Source organism: Rhipicephalus microplus, chromosome 3 (genome assembly GCF_043290135.1).
Source record: "Rhipicephalus microplus isolate Deutch F79 chromosome 3, USDA_Rmic, whole genome shotgun sequence".
In the NCBI taxonomy this organism is placed as follows: domain Eukaryota; kingdom Metazoa; phylum Arthropoda; class Arachnida; order Ixodida; family Ixodidae; genus Rhipicephalus; species Rhipicephalus microplus.
Genome location: NC_134702.1, coordinates 206,032,263 through 206,053,990, shown reverse-complemented (window position 1 = coordinate 206,053,990; position 21,728 = coordinate 206,032,263). Strand labels below are relative to the sequence as shown.

The following is a 21,728-nucleotide window of genomic DNA, read 5'->3' as shown; positions in this document are numbered from 1 at the left end:
ACCTACCTACCTACCTACCTACCTACCTACCTACCTACCTACCTACCTACCTACCTACCTACCTACCTACCTACCTACCTACCTACCTACCTACCTACCTACCTACCTACCTACCTACCTACCTACCTACCTACCTACCTACCTACCTACCTACCTACCTACCTACCTACCTACCTACCTACCTACCTACCTACCTACCTACCTACCTACCTACCTACCTACCTACCTACCTACCTACCTACCTACCTACCTACCTACCTACCTACCTACCTACCTACCTACCTACCTACCTACCTACCTACCTACCTACCTACCTACCTACCTACCTACCTACCTACCTACCTACCTACCTACCTACCTACCTACCTACCTACCTACCTACCTACCTACCTACCTACCTACCTACCTACCTACCTACCTACCTACCTACCTACCTACCTACCTACCTACCTACCTACCTACCTACCTACCTACCTACCTACCTACCTACCTACCTACCTACCTACCTACCTACCTACCTACCTACCTACCTACCTACCTACCTACCTACCTACCTACCTACCTACCTACCTACCTACCTACCTACCTACCTACCTACCTACCTACCTACCTACCTACCTACCTACCTACCTACCTACCTACCTACCTACCTACCTACCTACCTACCTACCTACCTACCTACCTACCTACCTACCTACCTACCTACCTACCTACCTACCTACCTACCTACCTACCTACCTACCTACCTACCTACCTACCTACCTACCTACCTACCTACCTACCTACCTACCTACCTATCTATCTATCTATCTATCTATCTATCTATCTATCTATCTATCTATCTATCTATCTATCTATCTATCTATCTATCTATCTATCTATCTATCTATCTATCTAGCCGCCTACGACTTTAAGCTCCCTTGGCCCTTTAGCTAATGGTATCGATGCCGTATTCGCATTGTTAATTTTAACTCTTCAGTATTGAAAAAAGGCTTAAATAGGCAGCGCTGACCGAACGAATGCAAACAGCAGGAATTTAATCCTAGCATTCTTTGTGGCGATCAAGTGTTCTACCACACAGCCACGCCAGACCTCAAAAACACTTTGCAAATAGACCCTAATGCCCATGAAACGTCAGTTGTGGTTGCAGTACCGGCTATAAAATTTTACAAACATTATATATGCACTCCTATGATCCTGCCGTCATGTCGTCTTCACCTCCATTCTAGTTAGGCGCCATCCGCTGAAGTAGATTTGCGTAGCAGTGTTATGGGCTACCATCCTCGTGAGCCCCTGCGCAAACACGAGCCCTTTATATCAGCTTACCACGTTTGGTGTTGCTAATGTCCATGTGGATGTTGCATCATTTTGCAACTGCAAACAACCGCTAATATAAGGCATATGAGTCTGTTCAGAGCGTGTGTAGGCTTCGATATGTGCATATATTGAGCGCCACTATATAATGAATCCCTCAATAAAAATATTAAACACATTCACGTTGCATGCGCATGCTTCGCATAACATCGACTCACGAGGTAGCTGGGATCTGCGAAAAGTATTGTGGTTGTGAATATGTGCTTACACCCTCAATACCGAATTAAAACCTTACAGCAGCAACGCGTAGTATTTATATGGTATAATATTGCTGTTTATACTTAAAATAAAAATAGTTAAATAGAGTTCGGTAGAGAATTAGTGCAGCGAACATGCGAATGCTATGATTTATTAATGCACTGCGTTCCGTTATGGATGCCTCATATTTGTCGCAGTACAGTTTAGGTGCTTGGTAACTTGCTTTAGAACACAAATAAGAGCTTCATTATTGTCATTCAAGACACTTATAAAAGAAAGTACCTGACAAAGTCTGAATCCAATCATATGAATATTGAGAACACAAGCAATATTTTAGCAGGGGAAAACGAGTGATAACCCGAAATATGGTCACGTCCTAGTTTTTTGTCCGTTATTTCTTTTGTATTTACAGAAGGATGGTTGAACGTATAGATAATGTGTGTCCGCCGGTTAGACAGACAGAAGCGAAACCAAGCTTTTCCTTAAGAGCTTTCATTAAAGTGAGCCAGCTGGAGGAGGTTTATCGCAGAGAAAAATAAACAAGCAGAAGAAAGCTATTTTAAATAGTTTATTATACTTGTTTATTTTTTCTATACTTCTACGATTTGGCGCAAAAGAGAGGATTCTCGCCGCAGGGGTCTGCCAAATTGATAATCGTTATCGAATTACAAGGCAGAAATGCACACCCAGGTGAAGATAATATGAGTCTCTCAGTGATAACTGATACACGCGTGTTGCGATAAGCGGAAGCCTGTCCGCAACACTCCAGAATTCCTTGAAAAGGGGCACCTGGAGAGTACGATCGCATTTTACGGCGGAATGATTGAAGTCTCTCACTCAAAACCTAGAGATATCTGCAAGTATAGCTTACAGATCGAAGAAAACAAAGAATAAATCGCACGTTTTTTCTCAGGATAGACGTTCGGAAGAAAAACAAAGAAACAAGTAATCAAGCAAGCAAAAACGCGTTCACAAGACGAGTTCAAGTTCAGGTTTTCAATCTCTGTGTACGAGTGTACAACGGCAGCGGCCAAACAAATTGATGGGGCCGTCAGAGATTACAGGGTTGACTGCTGCATTGTGGATCCTCTGCAACAGCGTCTATGGAAGCAACAAGGAGCCAAACATGGCTCCCGGTCGAAGCGTGATCGTGCACTTGTTCGAGTGGAGGTTTGATGACATTGCCGAAGAATGCGAGACATTCCTTGGACCGCGCGGCTACGGTGGTGTTCAGGCAAGTTGCTAACGCACTCTATTTCTGCCTCTCTTTCTCAGTGTATATATATATATATATATATATATATATATATATATATATATATATATATATAAGGTATGGCATATGGCACAACGGGAGCGTTGTCAACAAGGATAAATATATTTATTTCCCAACAGTTTCGGGAGGGGTCCTGCCTTCATCATGGGATGAGTTATATACTTCCAACAGTTTCGGGAGGGTCCTCCCTTCATCAGGGGATGAGTTATATACAAGTATATAACTCATCCCCTGATGAAGGCAGGACCCCTCCCGAAACTGTTGGGAAATAAATATATTTATCCTTGTTGACAACGCTCCCGTTGTGCCATATCAAGTATATAACTCACCCCCTGATGAAGGGAGGACCCTCCCGAAACTGTTGGGAAATAAATATACTTATCCTTGGTGACAACGCTCCCGTCGTGCCATATCCCATACCTTCAGGAAGACTAACTGGCCCATTGCATTATTACTCCCACTATACATATATATAAAGCGCAGGATTTTGCCCTTCTAGGCAGACTAGTCGCTGACCAACATGATGTAGAAACAGATCAACAAGCATCTCTTTTAGAAGTTTTTAGTGTGGCTCTGTATCGGCTGGCCACCTAAACTTAGCCGTTCGTCTAGTTGTGACGTGATATTAACGTCTGCAACGTAGACATCGGGACTTCGCCTCGAGTTAACTCAACCTGCTCGAAGTCACCTGCAGGCACTAGCCTCCCGGAGCCACCAGCGTTGCAACACCGCCGACATCGCAGTCGTGTCAGAACTCTCTTCGACTTCTCGCATCCGATCGTCGGGGACGCAACGCTGCCGGTCATCACACGTATGCCTTCACCTGTTTATATCTTCGAACTTTCTCCTCAGTAGTTCGATTGTTGTTAGTTTGTGTAGTTTGTAATAGTTCTCTCTCGTAAGCTGATTTATTGTTTTGTTTTTTTATTTGTATCAAGTGTTGATGTATTTTGTTAGTTGTATTGAAGTGTTGTACTATACCCCATGTGCTGCAATGTCACTAGAGTAAAGTTTGTTTTGTTTTCTCACGTCTCTGATCTCTTCACTGTCTGTGCTTGCGTATGGAACGAACTAACCTGCTGTCATTTCCGTCGCCGACTTCGCGCTGGCGACGCTAGAGTGGCAGCTTGTAAAAAAACTGGCGTCGGCAAGACAAGACGTTCCGTACAAGAGTAAGACAGTGAGGGGTGAACGAGAACCGTGCGGACAGCGTGGTGATAGAGCCGCACAGTTCAAGCGGTTGCATCCTGCATATGATTGCGCTGGTTTTATTGTGGCATTATAGTGACAGTTTGCAGTATGGAGTGTATGGAATTTGATAAGTGGATAACGCACGGTAAACAGTTAGGCCTCGAGGGCGCCGAACTGAGACAATAGGTTAAGGAGAACCAAGAACAGGCGCAGGCGTTAGCCAGAGAAGAGCGGACACTGGCCCGGGAGGAAAAGGAAAAAGAAAGGAAGAGAGAACGCGAAGAAAAGGAGAGAGAACGGGAAGAAAAGGAGAGAGAGCGCGAAAAAAGGGAGAAGGGACGAGAAGCGGCAAGGGAAGCAGCAAGTAAAGCCGGAGAACGGGAAGTGCAGTTACTGCAAATAAAGATTCGCCTCAGTGAGAGTAGCAGGGTGAGCCGATCTAGCAGTGAGCACGGCGATGCCGGGGAGGAGCCAAGTTTGAGAATACACGCAGGTAGACTGCTCGTCACCTTTGACGAAGGAAGGGACGACTTAGATGCGTTATACGCCGGTTTGGGAGCATCGACAGAGGGCAAAAGTGGCCTGAACGCCATTGGGCGACGGCGCTTTCGACATGTTTTACAGGAGAGGCGCTAAGTGTTTATGGCAGGCTATTACCTACAGATGCAGCGGACTACACCAAGGTTAAAACCGCCCTCCTGAAGCGCTTTCGCTTCCCGGCGGATGGGTTCCGAGACAAGTTTAATAAGAGGCCTGTAGGGGGTGAAACAGCAACACAGTACGCGGCTCGCCTAAGACATTACTTCGATAGAAGGGTTGAGCTGTCCAAAACTGAGACAGAATTCGAGTCCCTCTGCGCACTGTTGATGAGAGAGAGGTTTTTGCATAGATGGGGTTCGAACCTGGCATTATATTTTAAAGAAAGAAGGGCGGAATCCCTGGGAGACATGCTTGAGCTGGCAGACCAGTTTTTGGAAGCTCAGGGTGGAGCAAACCTAGCGAAAACCAAGAAAGATGGTCGCATAACAGACGAGAAGGGGAAATATAAAAAAGGAGGCAACAGCCACTCACCACTACCACGGTGCTATATTTGCAATCGTGGGCATCAACCGCCGCACTTGTGTCGCAAACGACCTGCCGCTAATGTAACCATCGTCTGCTTCAAGTGTGGGAAAAAAGGACATATGGCAAACGACTGCCGGTCAGGAGCAAATAACTCACTCCAAGCGTCCTGCCTCTACGCACCAAGGGAAACGCGTGAGGATCCCATATGAGACGGGTATATCAAGCTTAGGAATGGCGAAAAAGTCCCCGTCGTCAATGCCGTAAGGGTGACACCGCCGAAAAATCTGGCCGAGAACCTACCAGTGGCCACAGGGACTCTCCAAGTCACAGACATATCAGTGTTGCGTGATACGGGGTGCAACACAGTAATCGTGCGGAGGAAGTTGGTGAAGGATGACGAGCTGACAGATACAAGCATACTCGTCTACTTGGTTGACGGAACAGCGAGGATGCTGCCCGAAGCACGGATTGAGGTTGACACCCAGTACTTTACTGGCAATCTGACACACTATGCCTGCAAGATCCACTGTATGACCTCATTCTGGGCAATATCGATGGCGTAAGACCTCCTAATGATCCCAGAAAGGAGACTGAAAAACCTGTCTCGACAAAGGAGTTAGGGGAAGAGCCTGTAGCAGCAGCTATCACCCGTTCCCAAGCACACGCACAGCCGGGAAAATTTGCCAAGCTTCGTACGTCTGGATCACGGCGGGATTGCCTGGAGATAACTATGGCTGCGAGCAGAGGGGAGATGCGACACTCAGTGTTTTGAGAAGATCGGCAGGAAGCAAACATGCCGAAATGAGAAGGGAAGCGTCGAGTATAAACAAGAACAGGGACTGCTGTACCCACAGTACTCAGAGGCCAACGGACGGCTTGTACGCCAATTAGTCGTTCCGCACTGCCACCGAGAAGCTGTGCTTAAAACAGGACACGATGGTATCATGGCAGGACACTTGGGCACGCAGAAAACCAAGGACCGGATCTCGGAGGCGTTTTTTTGGCCAGGCATCACAGCTGACGTAAAAAGGTTCGTCGCCTCATGTGACATTTGTCAGCGCAGCGTACCAAAGGGCCGTGTACCACATGTTCCACTGGGGAGGGCACCCATAATCGACACCCCGTTCAAGTGAGTTGCGATCGATATAGTGGGACCGATTCACCCGCCCTCAAAGCATGGGAACCGATACATTTTTACTTTAATGGATTATGCCACCCGGTATCCAGACGCAGTGGCGCTCTCGAGTATCGAAACTGAGCGAGTGGCCGAAGCCCTGGTCGAGATGTTCTCCTGATTTGGCGTCCCCCGCGAGGTACTGAGCGACCGTGGCACGAACTTCACATAGGACCTGATGGAGGAAGTAGCGCGGCTTCTTTCCGTGCGCCAGCTCCACACCACCCCATATCACCCCATAGCGAATGGCTTGGTGGAAAAATTCAACGGCACCTTAAAATTAATGTTGAAGCGCATGTGCGCCGAAACACCGAGAGATGGGGACCGCTATCTGGCACATCTCCTCTTTGCCTATAGGGAGGTTCTGCAGGCCAGTATGGGGTTTTCACCCTTCGAGCTTCTTCTCTACGGCCGCCAAATGAGGGGACCCTTGGCAATACTGAAGGAGCTGTAGACGAACGCCGACTTGACTGAAGAAGCTAAGACGACGTACCAGCACCTTCGGAATCGTTCGACCTTCGGAACCGTTTGGAGGAAACGTGCCGCCTGGCACACGAGGAGTTGGAAAAAGCCGGAGCACGGTACACGAAGCTGTACAATCGAAAGGTGCAGAAGCGGAGTTTCATTTCATTTCATTTTATTTTATTTACCCTCAGTGCCGTATGGCATTATAGAGGGGAGTGGAAATAAAGTTTAGAAGGAAAAAGAAAATACAGCATGAGAATATACAGCATAGAAAATACATGTTATACAGCAGAATGTACAGCAGAGAAAATACAGCATGAGAATAAACAATGCAACAAACATAAAAATAAAGATGTAAAGAAAAACTCCTGATTATACAATAGTAGCTGTGCAATGACAGTGAACATAATACAATTTTGAGTAACGTTTAGCTCATACAATACTGAGTAAGGTTAGACGGAAAACATTGTTATTAGTAATAGTGACGATGTCATCGGGAAGGTGGTTCCAATCTACTGATGTACGAGGTATAAATGATGGAGAAAAACACTGGGAGTTGCAGGATGCGATTCCAACCTTATGACGATGGTAGATGCGAGGGGATATGTACTGAGGATTGAGGATTAATTGGTTATGTAGGGTGGGATGATGGAATAATTTGTTAAATGTACTCAAACGAGATATTTTCCGACGGGATGCAAGGGAAGGAAGGCCTAGGCTGGATTTCATTGAACTGATACTGGCGATGCGATTGTAGTTAGAAAGGATGAAACGGGCGGAGTTATTCTGTACGCGCTCAAGTGAAGTAACCAGGTTATCGTGGTAAGGATCCCACACTGATGATGCATATTTAAGTTTGGAACGTATTAATGTTTTGTACAACAGAAGCTTTAGTGCAGAAGGTGCTTTTGAAAAGTTACGACGTATGTAGCCTAACATGCGATTAGCATTATTAGTAATGTATGCGATGTGGGGTGCCCAAGATACGTAAGATGTGATAAGAATGCCCAGGTATTTATACGAGGAGGCTGGATCAAGCGAGAAGTCGCTTAAGTAGTATTTAGGTGGGGTGTTAGCAGATCTAGTTACGCGCATTACCTTACATTTAGCGATGTTTTAAGTCCATTCGCCATGTGCTGCACCAAGCTGCTACTTTGTTAAGATCTTAAACTGTCATTATTACTAGTTATTTCACGAAAAATGACGCAGTCATCTGCAAAAAGATGAATGTTAGAAGAAAGTAAAGACGTGAGGTCACTAATATCAATTAGAAACAAAAGAGGACCAAGAACTGACCCTTGCGGTACACCTGAGTGGACTGCAGCAGATGACGAACTGTGATTGTTAGCAGTAACATATTGAACACGGTTGAACAGAAAACACTCCATCCACTTGAGTAAACTATTGTCAATATTTAGTAGGCTCAGTTTGAACAGTAGATGTTGGTGACAGACTTTATCGAAAGCCTTACTGAAGTCTAAAAAATGCAATCAGCACATGATGAACGGTCTAAAATGTGATGCAGTTTGTGAGTGAAATATATGAGCTGTGTTTCGCTTGAAAATTGTTTGCGAAAACCATGTTGTGCTGGTGTAAAAAAAGAATTCGATTCAAGGAAGTTAATGAGGTTGGTTAAAATGACATGTTCTAATAATTTACAGGAAGTGCTTGTTAAAGAAATCGGGCGATCACTTTTCGGAGAGTGTTTACTGCCTGACCTGAAGATTGGAACCAACTTCCCGATTTTTTTATTGTGTAGGAATGGTTGATGTATCTAAGGACTGTTGAAAGATTTTGTTAGTATCACTGAACTGTAAGTAACGGTTCGTTTTAGAAATTTGGTACAAATATTGTCATTGGCAGGGGATAAGTGAATGGGCAAGTTATCTATGAGTTTAGTGATACCATAATGTTCAACGGAAATTGGTGGCATGACAATATAATTGAAGTTTTGCACATAGGGCTGGATGACGTTAACAAGTCGAGAAAAGTTGTTTTTAAAAGTGCCATTAAGTAGATCGGCGCAAAGTCAGTAGGAACTGAATTGTCAAAATGATCTACTAGAACTATGGTGTTATCTGGTAAAGGGTTAATAAAGCGCCAAAATTTACGTACATTATTTGCAAGCATATCTGGGAGAGTTCGAGAACGAAATGTAATTTAGAGAATTTTAAGGCGGTAAGGTAAGCGTTGTGCGCTGCTTTGTAAATCGCCCAACGGTCTTCAGAAGGCGCTAGTTTTGCTGATCTGTAAAGCTGTTTTTTACGGTTAGATAGGCATTTGATGTAGGTGTTGTACCATGGTGCCTGGTGATTAGAAATGATGGTTCGGTCAGAAATTTATTTCTTAGTAAGTTTGTCTACTTTTGCAGCAAAAATATCCCAGTTCGATTGGACAGAGCGTTCACTGAAATGGATAAAAAAGGAAGCAAAAAAGTTCGATAGTCCGTCAATAATGGCATCGAAATTTTCATTACTGTAATCGACTATGAGTTTTTTCACTTTAGTTAGTTTTGGGGGTGTCATTTTAAGGTGAAAAGCAAGCATATAATGATCACTAATACCAGGCATATAAGTGATTTCAGAGGCTAGATCAGGCGAGTTGGTCAAGATAAAGTCAAGGATACTTGAAGTGGTACTGGTTATTCTTGTAGGTTGGGTCACCAGTTGACACAGCCCAAAAACAGAACACATATCTACGAAATCCTTGGCTTGTGCTGAAAAAGGTGATAAGCTCGGTGAATCAGTGTTCCAATTTAAGTTGGGCAGGTTAAAATCGCCTAGTAGAAACAGAGGCGTGAAAGGAAAGGGCGAAGCGACCATGTTTATGGAATCGTGGAGTTCACTTATGAACGTTTTCGAAGATGAAGGCGACCGACAGCATACCCCTAGGATGATTTTTAAGTGGTGAATTGTTAGCAGAACCCATACTATTTCAATATCGTGATTCATCTGTGTACATGACGATGGAAGGCATTTTCATATAGCTAAGAGTACGCCTCCTCCTCGACGCAGTGTGCGATCACAGCAATAAGTAGTAAAGTCTTGCGCATTATCAATTAATTCATTGGCATGCGTATTTAGAGAAAGCCACGTTTCAGTATGTGCAATAACATGAGCGCCGCACGAATCTATCACGGATGATAAGGAGTCAGACTTGCTAGCAATGCTTCTTGTGTTTGAATAAAAGAAGGATAGCTTCGCTTTAGAAGCAGGTAATAGACCATCTCCCCTCTTGTTTCCCTATTGTGAGCTGTTTGTAGGTTGATGTCGAGCGTGGCCTGCCTAAGAAGCTTGTGATTGCAATTCTTCGACGATGCCAAGGTTAGTATTGTTGATATAACACTTGCCGTTACCTAGCATCTTATTCTAGCGAAGTTTAAAGGATGCAGCATTAGGCTGATTGTTACGAAATTCAGTTAGCTTCTTGCGGGTGAGGCGGGTGGTTGCTGAAAAATCTTCCAATACACCGATGTTTCTTTGTTTCAATTGGCCTCGGAGCGAAAAAAGTTGCTCTTTAGATTTGAGGTTGGTAAGCTTGACTATTATCGGGCGGCACTTGGTAGGAGAAAAGGAACCTAGCCTATGTGCCCTCTCAGTTTCAACCCCGGAGACAAGGTACTTATTTTACTACCCACCGACACGAACAAGCTGCTGCTGCAATGGAAGGGCCCTTTTGAAGTCCGGGAATAGAAAGGTGAAGCTGACTACGTCGTAAACATGGCTGGTGGCAGAAAAATCTTCCACGCCAACTTACTGAAAAGATACGAGGAGAGGGACAGCCCCTCCACCAAGGTGTGCAACGTGACATTTGGTGTTGTGGAATCGAGCGAGGACGAGAATATTCCAACCCCTGACTGGCTGAAAGTAGAAGGGGAAGAAGACGTGAAGCTTTCCGACAAACTGGACGCTCAGCAGGTTGGACTGATGCAAAGAATTGTCAGGGAGCACGCTCGCATTTTCTCGGATGTCCCGGGCAAAACTGACTGAATCCACTGCAACCTCGAACTCACCACGGTAACCCCGTTCACGTGAAACAATACCCTCTTCCCTTTGCAACGTGGGAAGGTGTAGAGAAAGAGGTGCGGGAGACGGAGAAGCTCGGCACCATTGAGAAATCAGAGTCACCTTATAATTCGCCAGTCATTTTGGCAAAGAAACCTGACGGTACATATCGACTGTGTATCGATTTTCGACGCCTGAACAACGTTCTGGTGGCCGACTCCGAACCTATGACAAGAACTGCCGCGGTGTTTGCTACAGTGGGAAAGAAGAAGTATTTCTCGAAGCTCGACTTCGTGAAGGGCCATTGGCAGATCCCGCTGACCGAAGAGTCCAAAGCGAAGACGGCCTTCTCAACGACATCGGGACTATATCAGTTCCGCTTCACGCCATTCGGCATCAAGACAGCGCCTGCTGTATTTGCTTAGTTGATGCGGAAGGTTGCAGAAGGTATAACCGGTTTGGACCACTACTACGATGATGTACTGGTAGCCACCGAGACATGGGAAGAGCACCTGAGGTCTCTGGGACTGCTTTTTGAGCGCATACAGAGGGCCAGGCTTACAGTGTGCCCCAGTAAATGCGAACTTGGTGTGGAAGAAATCGACTTCTTGGGACACCGAGTTGGCAGGGGCAGATTGAAACCACTGGAGAAAACACTCGACAAGATCGAAGCTGCATCACGTCCTTCAACCAAGCGACAAGTGTGCGCCTTCCTTGGTTTGACCGGGTACTATCGGGAATTTATCCCGAATTACGCAGAAGTCAGCGCTCCCCTTACAGATTAAACCTTGAAGGGCGAAGCTAACTCGGCGAAATGGACAGCAGCCCGCGAGGAGGCTTTTCGAAGTCTCAAACAACATGTCTCTACGGAGCCGATACTACGGCTACCAAATTTGCACCAACCATTCGTACTTCGAACGGACGCATCGGACACGAGTCTCGGAGCCGTGCTCATGCAAGCCCACGAAGGCAAGCTCCACCCCACAGCTTATGCCAGCCGAAAGCTGCTTCCACGGGAGGCTTCCTTTAGTACCATCGAACGCGAATGTCTCGCGTTGGTATGGGGAATTCAGAAATTCTCCATTTACTTATATGGAGTACATTTTTGTGTCCAGACAGACCACCAGCCTCTCAGTTATATCCAACAGGCAAAACAGCTGAACGCTCGAGTACTTCGATAGAGTTTACTACTCCAAGAGTACCAGTTCACCATTACGCATATTAAGGGTAGCGAAAACGTGAGAGCTGATTACTTGAGCCGGATATAGTTCTTGAGGTCCGAGGAGCATGTTTTTTTATTCCTTTCGGCGTTTGTTTTCTCTTTGTATGTGCGTATTTCATTGTATAAGAAGTGTATTTTGAGTATTTTCTTTTTGCTTGGTGCATTGGTTGTTTTACATGTTGTAACGCACATTGAAGGATTTCACTACAGTAGAGGAGCGCACCTGTTTTGTTTTGTTCGTAGTGTACCTTCGTGCAGTGTATTCTGTATTGATGGCTGCCGTACACGGCTATTTCTTTTCCTTGTTTGTATGGCGAATTGATATTGTTGCGTGTTACTGAAGCTGGTGCTCTAACAATTGTTATTTTCTCATTTGTTGTTAATTTGATGCTTTCTGCCTATTTATGTTGTGTATGAGAGGGACAGTCTCATGTCTACCTTGTTGTCGAAAAATTCCCCTCCGTGTGAGCCAATGTTATGAATAACATTCTGAAAGTGGGGGGCAATGTCACGGACGGCCATTTTTGGCGGACCCGCATCACGGCAATTAACGGGAGCCGTACTGGCCCACTGACCGTGGGAACAGCGGGCGCATAAAAGGGAGCCGAGAAGCGCAGAATGGGGTGCTCTTCTTGGAAGGTCGCCGTCGACGCTTGATCTTTTTATCACTGCGGCGGCGTCTGCAAGGTCATGGAAGGCCGCGATGTACCCCGAACAAGGATTAGACTACGGGACGCACCGGCTGAGAGCCAAACAGTCTGACCGCTTCCCACGGGGGAAACCGTGGGAAAACCTCTGGTGGCCAAGCCGTATGACAACATCCCAACAGGCTGTCACTCTCGCTAGTTGAGGGCCCTCTCCTAATTAAAAAGGGGTGGGGTCAACATATTTTTGGGGCGGAGTTTTCATCAATGAAACGCGCATGACTGGACCCATGTAGAGGTCTCTTGTCCCCAAGGAAGAGAGCGAGGAGACACGAGGGGGATTTAAGCGCTGGATTTCGCCCTGCTAGGCAGACTAGTCGCTGACCAACATGGTGTAGAAACAGATCAACAAGCATCTCTTCTAGAAGTTTTTAGTGTGGCTCTGTATCGGCTGGCCACCTAAACTTAGCCGTTCGTCTATTTGTGACGTGATATTAACGTCTGCAACGTAGACATCGGGACTTCGCCTCGAGTTAGCTCAACCTGCTCGAAGTCACCTGCAGGCACTAGCCTCCCGGAGTCACCAGCGTTGCAACACCGCCGACATCGCAGTCGTGTCAGAACTCTCTTCGACTTCTCGCATCCGATCGTCGGGGACGCAACGCTGCCGGTCATCACACGTATGCCTTCACCTGTTTATATCTTCGAACTTTCTCCTCAGTAGTTCGATTGTTGTTAGTTTGTGTAGTTTGTAGTAGTTCTCTCTCGTAAGCTGATTTATTGTTTTGTTTATATATTTTTTAGTTGTATCAAGTGTTGATGTATTTTGTTAGTTGTATTGAAGTGTTGTACTGTACCCCGTGTGCTGAAATATCACTAGAGTAAAGTTTGTTTTGTTTTCTCACGTCTCTGATCTCTTCATTGTCTCTGCTTGCGTATGGAACGAACTAACCTGCTGTCATTCCCGTCGCCAACTTCGCGCTAGCGACGCTAGAGCGGCAGCTTTTAACACATATATATATATATATATATATATATATATATATATATATATATATATATATATATATATATATATATATATATATACGTAGATTATAAAGAGTCTGGGTTCGGTTGTCGTAGAATTAAGCAAACATAAGTATACGCCTCTAATGAACTGTTGATTGGTGACGTTTCGGTCGGATACCGATCTTCATCAGACGAAATTTAGTAGGCTCCGAGGCGTTTTTATGCCAACTTCCAGCCAAGAGAGAGCGAGAGAAAAAGAAAAGGAAAAAGGAAAAAAGAGAGAAAAAAAAGAAAGCGAAAGACAAAAAATCTACATATACCAGTGGCTCAACTACCCATCATGCACTGATAAGCAGCCGCACGGCCAGGTGTGCGTACTACGCATAGCACGTGCATTAAAAAGAACAAAAAAAGAAGAGAAAAAAGAGAAAAAAAACGCACCTGGGCCAGTGACAATACCACCCATTTTACACTGATAAGTAGTGAAACGACCACGTTTGGGTACTATTATTGGCAGGTGCATTTTGTAAAAAAAACGAGTGGTAAACAACATACAATCATGACAAGTTTTTTGGCCCAGGGCGCTAAATTAAGCGAATTCCAGTGATGAAAAGTTTGACTCATGAGAGGTTTGACTCACCGTAGGCGGTTCAAGCATAGGCGATGCTGGTGTCTCCCCTTGCCTCAGTAAAGGTGATATTGGGGCTTGCTTCTCTAACTGAGCTGTATGAGGACTGGTATCAGTCTCTTCCACTGACATGATGGCATCGCTACTGGCGCGGGTACTGAGAGCAGCAGTGGCGTGTCGCACCTGCGTCTGACGTCATTCGTAGGACAGGCGGAGAAGCTTTCTGCTGCGCGGCTGGAGGGCTCTAAAGAACCTTCGAGGTGTTGCTCCACTTCAGCTCGGTGTGCGAATGGGGTTGCGTCGATGAAGGACAATGCAGCACAGTCGAGATGATTCTCTGCGGCTGTTTCGTTGCAGCAACGCCCTTCAAGAGGTCCGACTTCGGTAGCGGCCTCTGGCTGCAGTGAACTTGCTTCGGGTAGTGGCCTCATGCCGCAGTGCACATGCTTCAGGAATATCTCGTGTGGTAAGCTGCAGCGCACAGCTGCAGCCTTGAGGTGGAAAGCCTCTGAAGCTTGCTCCTCGATACCGGCAAGGTTGGACGGGGTGGTGGTGGAGAGGTGGTAAGGATTACGACCAAAAGCAGCTATGAGCTTGCAGCTCCACTCCGCCCATGACTGCTGCTTCCAGCCTTCATACCTGTGCCACGCCGCTGCACCTTCGCGAAGACGGTCTACAGCCACGGTCCATTTATGAGATTCCGTCCAAGCCTCGCGCATTGCTGTCGTTTTGACGGTTGCCACCCAGCCGGCGTCATTCCGGACCCCATGGAATTCCGGTAGTTCGCAGATGGCTGGTGATTGTGAGGTGGCAGGTGGCAACGCAGAGATCACCGACTTGAAGCAGTCGAGCTGGTGTGAGAGCTCGATCAGAGAAGATCGAAGCTCCCTGCCTTGCTCCGGTGTGCTTGCCTCAAGGTTGTATGAGGCAGCTACATCCAACACTGCGTTAATGTCACACAATGCTGCAACATTATAGGAGCTGGCTCGGCGATCAACGCTGTCAGTTTGTTAGTCTCGGCGCGGAGCAGTGCGATGGTACGCCGCAGCTCCATGACACTGTCGCACGAGGCTTTTGAACCGCTTTGGTTCGCGTCCGAGAAGTACGTGATTCTAGTAGTACTCACGGTGGTGACACGCACGTCGAAGGAGGCATGAACAGCGTTTCTTGGCGGCTCATGTGTTGGAAGAGTACCGGACAGGGAATGCAGGCCGTGAGAAGCTTGAACAGCATTCCCAAAGGACAGGAGCCCATGCGTATTACGGCCGCGAAGTGGTAGCATAGTGTCCATTGGGTGATGCCCTGGTACCACAGAGGAGGCATGGACACCGTCCCCTGATGGTCCGATGGGCAGCTGAAGCGGCGGCCAGGTTCTTGACTCCGTAGCCAAAGAAGCGTGAACGGCGTTCCTGTATGGAGAAGCCCGCACTGCCGACGAACCACGAAGACACGTACCGGTGGCTTCCCGCAAAGGGTTCACTTGTCGGCTTGTGCTGACGGACGAATACATAGCCAAGGACGCGTGGACGGCATCCCTTGTGAAATGGTGCTGGTAACTTGTACTGCAGCCTCCGAGGAGGCCTTGACGCCGTCTCCGAACGGTGGTAGCAGTGGCAGCAGGTGAACCGCTGCCGAGGAGGCCTTGACGCCGTCCTCAAGCGGCGCTTATCATGGCTGTTGTTGTTGTTGTTTCCCTGTGCAAATGGTTCGTACCCAAAGAAGGGAATTGGCCGATTATAAGGTGAATTTGCCCTAAACTTTCAGCAATGCGTAATTCCTACAAGTTTTTCGTAACTTATTTTGATTTTAAATACCTATATAAAGTTTGCAGAAAAAAAAGAAGAAAAATAGTGTGACAGTAATTTAGCAAGAAAATCGTTTAGTCGTAGTGATGTATTCTTGAACAGTGAATAAAACATCCCTGTGGCTTAAACCCAGTGTAGAGGCTCCAAATGAAAGAAGATCAGGTTGTGATAGTTGCAAGCCCAGTCTTTGAAGAGGTGGTGCTAGTACGCTTTGCCTGAATAAATCGAAACGGCGACAATGTAATGAAAAATCAATGACCATTTCCTCTTGATTACAGCAAATGCTCATAGGGGAATTCAATATGCCTGATCTATGCAAGTAAAAATTGAGGGAGGTAACGCGGCAACAAAATTTCGTGATGACAACTTTCATCATCCTTGAATTGGGCAGTTCACTGCGCCAGGGAAATAACAAGTGTTTGTACTCTGGAGAAGCCGTCAGTGCAGGATCAGACAAATTTTGCTCGATTTTAAGTGTGCGAAATCGCGCCACCGTAATGTATACTGTTTGAGGGAAAATAGGAGTAATTGGTGTCGGAAGGGATGCCTTCGCAAGAGAATCAGCTATTTCGTTTAACAACAAACCTTTGCGCCCTGGTGTCCAGATTAAATGAACACTTCGGAGATGACAGGCAATCAATGATTTAAAAAGTTTCAGTATAAGTGAGTGACCAGATGCGGACAGAGAAGAGCACACAATAAATCAGTTATGACTGCTACGACTGGAATGGAAATATTTACCGTTCGCAAAGCTAACATTATAGCCATGAATTCAACCAGAAAGACAGGAAGAAAATCCAGTAAGCGAAGTGAAAATGACCAATCAAGTACGGGGCAATATATTCCAACGCCTGATTTTTCATGTGATTGAGATGCGTCAGTTGCTATAATGACATTTGTTGGCAGAGTACTTAAATGGTCCTGCAATAAACCATTGAAAATACCTGTAGGTAATAGCTTAGCGTGAGTTGGGAAGATATCATGGTAAACAATTTCTGGAGAGTTTTGTTGCTCAGTTAAAGGAATCAGATCACGAACGTGTGCATTTAGAGGCTCAAGTAACAATTGAACAAGTACTATTTGTGGTTTGTGAAATCTTGGCCAATGCACGGAGAAGAATAGGTCAGGATTGAAAATAAAAATAATCTGTTCAGGGTTAAACGGTGCTTCATATAGTCGTAAAAAGGTCTGCACAGTAAGAATGTTAAAGCGACATAATAAGGTTGGTATTCGTGCTTCAAAGTATAACACTACATTTGCAGTATACTTTGGAAGTCCTAAGCAGAGCCGTAAAGCCTCTCTTTCCAACAGAACTAGCGGACAAAGCTTGTAGGCTGGCGCACCAGAAAAAAGAATGCAGCCAAACTCCAACACAGGTCGGACATACATTTTATATATAATCAAAAGTGCCTTTTTTCTCATACCTGATCTACAATTGCTCAACCTCCGCAATACGCCCATCACGCGCATTGCTTTTGTCGCGATGTATTCAATGTGAGGGTGCCAATTTAGATGTTCATTATACATAACTTCAAGATATTTCAATGATTGTACTTGTGGGATATCTTGAAGCTTGTAATTAGTAGATATGTGCACGGGATCTTTGATAGGAAAAACGAGATTAGCACATTTGTACTGGATGACGAAGCTGGGACGTAAGACTTCTTCTTCGTCGACTGCACCATTGTAATGAGCGAGATAGAAAACAAGAGAGAACACCCGATCCCGGGCCAGCTGTTAATGATGATGTTGATGATAATTCCAATGCCATGGCTCGTACCCACTCAGGGGGATCGGCCAAGAATCTATGACTTAATTCAAAAAGATTTTTTCAAATATCACAACCACCCACCAGAAAAAAAAGAAAAAAGAAAAGACACCCTAGGCAGAATGAAAGGAGTGCAATAGTTGTTTGTCACTCGTTCAGATAAGACAATTATTCATTATCCTGAATAAGAATCAGCATAGTTAAACAATGCTCTTCTGTTCGTTAGAATGTTTTTTGCACGAATAATAATCACGCAATTAAAAGCTTAATTCTTTTACTTTCATTAACGTACTTGCAAACTGCATAGAAAACGTTCTCGTGGCTGAAGCCCAGATCGTAAGCACCGAAGGAAAGTATGTTTTCTATAGTGAAATTCCGCCCCAGGCTAGCGAATGGGAGGACTAAGAATGTTTTCCTGAGCAATTTGTATCGGCGACATGATAAAAAATAGCGCTCTATTGTTTCCAATTCTGAACAAAAGTTGCATAGTGGTGATATGGCCAGACCAGCCCTATGTGAATAGAAATTTAACGGGGGTACACGACATCGAAATCTGGTTATTATGGTTTCCAACTGTCTTGTAGGACACCAATAAATTTTCCATGGAAATCTTAAGTGAGTAAATTCTGGTGTTGACAATATTGCTTCCATAGCGTCTGCACTAAGCGCAAGCTTTCTGTATCTTGTCGCAGTTATAGTGGCCACTTCGGGAAGGACTGATAGTACTGGCCCTTCCAATGCTGCTCGTGCTAGAGAGTCGGCGATTTCATTTACTTTCATTTACTTGATATATCAATCATTGCTCATATACACGTCTTCTCACAAGGCTGGCCAAAAAAAAAACAGTTTTCAGGCTATATACTTGTACTAACATAACCCACAATATGAGCCATAGCCCAAAATATTCTATAGGTTAAGGAAGCATATCTGAAAATATCGATTTTCTATTCAGTGGCAAGCTCCTAGGCAGCTGTGAGGACATCTTTCCGACAATTACGAGTTTTAGCTCGTTCGACGTACCCATCGTCCGTAGAGTCATTGCCTACGTCTGCGCAAGAGCGCCACTGATTGCATTGAGCACGTTTGGAGACCATCCGCTCACTCGCACTGTGTGAAAGGCAGCGTCAAATCCCACGCAACGTAGTTACTAAATCTACGTCAACAGTAATCAAAGTTGCTAATGACATATAAAGGACGACCCGAAGCCAGCTAAAGAAAACAAAGCTAACACGCGCTACGCAAAAATGATTCCTCTAAATGATTTTACGGTGAGTGACGTCAAGTAAGGTGTCCATCGCTGTCACTGTGGCAATGATATGCTCTCACGAAAGCAGGCCCGTAGCTAGGGGGACGAGGTTCCCTAGGGCTAACTTACCGAAATTCGGATAGCGGGCGTTGTTTCAACAAGAATCAATAATAAAAATAGGCTTTTTTCAGAACTTTCAACATGTTCTTCTATTCCACATTGAAAAAGTTCTTATCTAGGTGCCTGCATGAAGACTGTGGTAATGATGTATAGCTAGTTTTAGTTGAGGGGAAAATGCTTATCTGCTATTTTATACTATTCATTAGAGATGTCTATTTGATACTGTCTATTCACCGACCTCAAACAATTATTATTATTATTTTGGACTTTACATTACAAGACCACGGTGTGGGTATGAGATACGCCGTTGTGGAGGGCTCGAAGAATTCAGGCCATCTGATGTTCTTCAAGATGCACTGACAAAAGACAGTCAGAGCACCACGGCCAGGATCGGTCCAGCAACCAAAGCATTAGCTTAGCCAAGCCCCGTGACCGCTTCTACAACACAGCGAAAGACCTACCCCGTCCTTATGATCGTAAACAATATTTAGGGTGACTGAACAAGCCAGTGATCAACGAAGTTTACAGATTTCAGGTTACACTGCTCAAACATTTCAACTACATAGAGCTATATACCATATTCTTCAAAGTGAGTACTATTTCTTCTTTTTAGTTCAAACCAATAATCATGCGATTGTTACCACTGTGTCCATTTCAAACAGACATCGCCAGTAAACAAGCACGGCATCGTCTTTGGAGAGCCAGTGAAACGACCATGGTATGAGCGGTACCAGCCTGTCAGTTACAAAAGCGGTACTCTTAGCGGCAACGAGACGCAATTTCGCGACATGGTTCGTCGCTGCAATGAGGCCGGTGTCAGGTGAATGCGCAAGCGGACGTTGCTTTCTTTTGACCTTGGCTGAACATTTATTTTATAGATGCAAGAACATCGTGGTATTACCGGAATCGCATCAGATGCCAATGTAAGGCGTGAAATTGGTGTTATAAATACCTTTACTCTCGGGAAAAATATTAGCACTGTTACAATCATTTTAAAGCAAGAGTTCCTGATAGTGATAGGTAGCTTTTGAACTCACTGTTAGCAGTTTCTACTGCTAGCCGTGAGTTCAAAAGCAACGTCACGATCTCGCTGAGAAGTAGAGGGTGGAGCCGGAATCGCCAGGTAGAAAATAGAAGGATTGGTAAAAAAAACAGAACCAACCCGCCAAAAAAGCAGCCAACTGAAGCCAAAGCTAGTAAAACTTGCTGAAAGTGGCCACGCGTGTGTGATAAAAAAGTCTTTAAATGATTACTTATGAGAACCTTTTGGTGGAAGTGTACGTACGTTCGGGTGAGCGCTCGCTTGAAGCGAGCGAAATGGCGGTCTCGAGCAAAAAGTACGTGCGTGGGCAGCACGCACTCTCGAGCTTCGCTAAATGCCGTGAGAAGGCACCGCGGTGCTGTTTTGACTTTAGTTTCGCGAAATGCTCCCCTAGCTTGTATTATTTTGACCGCCACTGTAGGTTATGCTGGGACAGTTGGCGCATCGTTACTTGAGCCGAGAAGAGGTTAGAACCGAGAAGAAAGAAAAAAAAACGCCGAATTAAATTGTGAGATTTTGAAGCACGCCTTGGCCGTAATGGAAGTGGCAGTGACGCCACATGATCAAAAAAAGTTAGTTCAATGGGGGGGAGGGGGCAGACAGTATTAAAAATAGCCCCCAACCGGCTGAAATTTTAATGCGCGAAGCATCTAAAGGGGTGGGTCTGCCCGTCCCTTGTATGCATGTGCGTGACCGCCCATGTATCCACTTTTGTCTCCTACTTCATACTTGCAAACATCCCACTACACCCCATTACCGATCCACCCCTTAACCGACCATAAAGCAAGTACTGTTGAGAGGTAGCCAATTTGAAATGTAAGATGGTCGTGTACACTCTTAATCAGTTCCCGCCTAAAGGAATAGGTATAGCCAGGAAAGCAGGCATTTTTTCGTCTGATTTCCTGAATATCGCCAGCATTTAACCAGGACCTGATTAAGAGTGTTCTTGTATCCAGGTGCGCGTTGACAAATGATAGATTGTCCCACTGTGCTGATTCCTTGTTTATACGCGACCACCTATAGTTCCGCATTTACAAACTGCTCACTGCTCCTCATTACCAATCCGCCAATTTACGGACCACAAAGCCGTTTAAATGAAGAGGAAGTGAAAATTACTTATAGCTACCATTTACGAATAATAAAATTTCTTGTGTAACTATACAGGGTGTCCGACGTAACTTTAGCCAGAGTTAAAAAAAAAACATGCCGGAGCTTGTAATCACGATGCGACCAAATGCATGTTGCTTACCGTTGCCTGGAGTTAGACTATTTTTGTGTTCTCAAACACTGTGCAATTAGATAGATATGTTTAATTAGCAAAATTTTCAAGAAACGAAGAGCAATAAAAAATCAATGAGAAAGTTGTAGAGAAGTTTGCAAAACGTCCGATTAGAAAGTTTTGAACGTAATGTCTGTTATGTATTAATGTTTTTCTGCTAATTGCAAATGCCTGCGAAATACAATAAATACCATGTAACAAACCCGCTTGGTCGCC

The 21,728-nt window shown here is 45.2% G+C and overlaps 1 pseudogene; it reads left to right on the top strand.

The window, feature by feature from the left end:
- The first annotated feature begins 2,643 nt into the window (after nt 1–2,643).
- LOC142803106 (alpha-amylase-like) overlaps nt 2,644–21,728 on the top strand; it is a 54,557-nt pseudogene continuing 35,472 nt past the window's right edge.